Genomic DNA, 4,509 nt, shown 5'->3' with positions numbered 1-4,509 from the left:
TGGGCACTGGGTTGGGAGCTTGGGGCAGAGAGCAGCTGGAGTTTCTCTGTTTTGGTGACTGGCCTGCAGAGGGGTAGGCCTTTTGTTGGCAAGGTCCCTGGTGAATGGGGAGCCTGGTCCTGGTCCTGAAGACCCTTCTGATGGATGAGAGAGATCTTGGCCCACGGTGGGAACCAGGAATCAAAGTGAGGGCACTTTGTAAGTGGGGTCCCTGGATAGCAGGGAAACCTGTTCCTGTTTTAAAAGGCCCATTAGATAGCATTGATAGGAGGAGATGGGCAGGTGCCAAGGCAAGAATTCACCCAACAATCTGAAAAACAACATGAAAACACCAGAACCCAATGATCTCACAACAGAAGGACTTGAACACCCTAACACAGAAGAAGTGGAAAAAATGATTTTATGAAAGCAATAGAGTCCCTTAAACAACATGTAAAAAATGCCCTGATAGAAATGGATGAGAAGTATAACAAAAAGTTTGAAGAAATGAGTAAATACGTAAATGATACCCTGGGAAACCAAGAAAAAACGATCAAACAGGTAATGGAAACAGTTCAAGAATTGAAAACTGAAATCAAAGCAAGGAAGAAAACACAAACTGAGGACCAGATGGATATGGAAAATCTAGGTCAATGAGCAGAGACTACAGAAACAAGCATAATCAATAGAATACAAGAGATAGAAGAAAGAATCTCAGATTCTGAAGACAACATAGAGAAAATAAACGCACTAATCAAAGAAAACAGCAAAGCCAACAAATTCTCATCACAAAACATTCAAGAAATATGGAACACAATAAAAAGACCAAACCTAAGAATAATAGGGATAGAAGAAGGAGAAGAGTCACAGCTCAAGGCCCAGAAAATATTTTTAACAAAATTATGGAAGAAAACTTTCCCAACATAAAGAAAGACATTCCTTTGAATATTCAAGAAGCATACAGAACACCAAATAGACTGGATCAAAAAAAAAATCCCCTCGCCAAAATAATCAAAACACAAAATATACAGATTAAAGAAAGAATATTAAGAGCTGCAAAGGAAAAAGGGCAAGTAACTTATAAAGGTAAACCAATCAGACTTACACCTGACTTCTCTATGGAAACCTTGAAAGCAAGAAGGTCCTGGATGGAGGTACTGCAGAAACTAAGAGACCATGGATGCAAGCCCAGAGTACCATACCCAGCCAAGCTATTGTTCACTATCAATGGGGAAAACAAGACATTCCAGGATAAGAACAAATTTAAATAATACATAACCACAAATTCAGCCCTACAGAAAGTAATAGAAGGAAAATCACAACCCAGGGAATCCAACATTGCCAACACTGCTTACAATAATAACTCAGGCATCTAGCGACCCTTCACCAGCACAACTCAAAGAAGGGAAACACACAAACTCTACTACCAAAAGCAATAAGAATAACTGGAGTAACACACTGAGGCAATGGGGATGTTCTATCGGGAACTCAACAAGGCCAGCTGGCTGGGGTCTGAAAAAGCATGGGACAAAACCGGTCTCGCTGAACATAACGGACAATGAGGACTACTGAGAACTGAAGAACAATGGCAATGGGTTCTTGTTCCTATTGCATGTAATGGCTTTGTGGGAGCCTAGGTAGTTTGGATGCTCACCTTAATAGACCTGGATGGAGGTGGGTGGTCCTTGGACCTCCCACAGGGCAGGGAAACCTGCTTGCTCTTTGGGCTGAGGAGGGAGGAAGACTTGATTGGGGGAGGGGGGGTAATGGGAGGTGGTGGCGGGGAAGAGGAAGAAATCTTTAATAATTAAATAAATTAATTAATAAAAAAAGAATAACTGGAGTAAACAGCCACTGGTCATTAATATCACTTAATATTAATGGTCTCAATTCACCTATAAAAAGGCACAGGCTAAGAGACTGGATACGAAAACAGGATCCAACATTCTGCTATTTGCAAGAAACACATCTCAACCACAAAGACAGGCATCTACTCAGAGTAAAGGGTTGGGAAAAGTTTTTTCAAGCAAATGGTCCTAAGAAAAAAGCAGGTGTGGCCATACTAATTTCTAACAAAACTGACTTCAAACTAAAATCAATCAGAAGAGATTGAGATGGACACTTTATACTCACAACAGGAACAATTCATCAGGATGAAGTCTCAATCCTGAATATCTATGCCCTTAATATAAAAGCACCCACTTATGTAAAAGAAATATTACTAGAACTCAAGGCAGACACAAAATAACAAACACTAGTAGTAGGAGACTTCAACACACCTCTCTCACCAATGGACAGGTCAATCAGACAGAAACCTGATAGAGAATTAAGAGAATTATTGGAGGTAATGAAGCAAATGAACATAACAGACATCCATAGAACACACCACCCAAATAGGAAAGAATATACCTTCTTCTCTACAGCTCATGGAACCTTCTTGAAAATTGACCACATACTCGATAACAAAGGAAACCTCCACAGATACAAAAAAATATCAGTGTCCACTTGTGTCTTATCAGATCACCACGGATTAAAATTAAAAGGCAACAACAATGCTACCCCCAGAAAGCCGACAAACTCATGGAAACTGAACAGTCAACTACTGAACCACACCTGGGTAAAGGAAGAAATTAAAAAAGAAATTAAAGTCTTCCTTGAATTTAATGAAAATAAAAAGACAACGTACTCAAACCTATGGGACACGATGAAAGCAGTGCTAAGAGGAAAGTTCATATCACTAAGTGCCCACATTAAAGAAAACAGAGAAACCACACATTGGAGACTTAATAGCACACCTGAAGGCTCTAGAAGAAAAAGAAGCAGACTCACCCAGAAGGAGTTGAAGACTGGTAGTAATCAAACTGAGGGCTGAAATCAACAAAATAGAAACACAAAAAACAGTCCAAAGAATCAATGAAACAAAAAGTTGGTTCTTGGAGAAAATCAACAAGATCGACAAACCCCTATCCAAACTAATCAAACGACAGAGAGAGAACACGCAAGTTAATAAGATCAGAAGTGAAAAGGGGGACATAACCACAGACACAGAGGAAATTCAGAGAGAATCATTAGATCTTACTACAAAAGCCTGTATGCCACAAAACTGGAAAATGCAAAAGAAATGGGAATTTTTTTAGATAAGTACCATATACCAAAGTTAAACCAAGACCAGGTAAATGATCTAAATAGACCTGTTAGTCACAAAGAATTAGAAACTGTTATCAAAAATCTCCCTTCCAAAAAAATATCCTAGGACCAGATGGTTTCAATGCAGAATTCTACCAGAACTTCCAAGAAGAGCTAATACCTATACTCCTTAATGTATTTCCACAATATAGAAACAGAAGAGTCATTGCCAAATTCCTTTTATGAAGCTACAGTTACCCTGATACAAAAACCACACAAAGACTAAACCAAGAAAGAGAATTATAGGCCTATCTAACTCATGAACATCGACGCAAAAATTCTCAATGAAATACTGGCAAACCGAATCCAAGAACACATTAGAAAAATTATCCATTATGATCAAGTAGGCTTCATCCCAGAGATGCAGGGCTGGTTCAACATACACAAATCTATCAATGTAATCCACCATATAAATAAACTGAAAGAAAAAAACCATATGATCATTTCATTAGATGCTGAAAATGCATTCGACAAAATTCAACACCCCTTTATGATAAAGGTCTTGGAGAGATTAGGGATACAAGGGTCATACCTAAATATAATAAAAGCTATTTACAGCAAGCTGACAGCTAACATTGAATTAAACGGAGAAAAACTCAAAGCCATCCCACTAAAATCAGGTACACGACAAGGATGTCCACTCTCTCCATACCTCTTCAATATAGTGCTTGAAGTTCTAGCAATAGCAATAAGACAACATAAGGGGATCAAGGGGATTCAAATTGGAAAGGAAGAAGTTAAGCTTTCGTTATTTGCAGATGATATGATAGTATACATAAGCGACCTCAAAAAGTCTACCAAAGAACTTCTACAGCTGATAAACACCTTTAGTAATGTGACAGGATACAAGATCAACTCCAAAAAAATCAGTTGCCTTCCTACTAAGGATAAGGAAGCAGAGAGGGAAATCAGAGAAGAATCACCTTTCACGATAGCCACAAATAGCATAAAATATCTTGGGGTAACTCTGACCAAGGAAGTGAAAGATCTATTTGACAAGAACTTTAAGTCTTTGAAGACAGAAATTGAAGAGGACACCAGAAAATGGAAGGATCTCCTTTGCTCTTGGGTTGGGAAGATCAACATAGTAAAAATGGCAATTCTCCCAAAAGCAATCTATAGATTCAATGCAATCCCCATCAATATCCCATCAAAATTCTTCACAGATCTGGAGAAGACAATAATCAACTTTTATATGGAAAAACAAAAACCCAGGATAGCCAAAACAATCTTATACAATAAAGGATTGTCTGGAGGCATTACCATCCCTGACTTCAAACTCTATTACAGAGCTTCAGTATTGAAAACAACTTGGTATTGGCATAAAAACAGAGAAGTCGACCA

The sequence above is a fragment of the Chionomys nivalis genome, chromosome 1, assembly GCF_950005125.1.
Source record: "Chionomys nivalis chromosome 1, mChiNiv1.1, whole genome shotgun sequence".
Lineage (NCBI taxonomy): Eukaryota > Metazoa > Chordata > Mammalia > Rodentia > Cricetidae > Chionomys > Chionomys nivalis.
The sequence above is the reverse complement of the archived record's forward strand: the minus strand, read 5'-3'. Positions refer to the sequence as shown.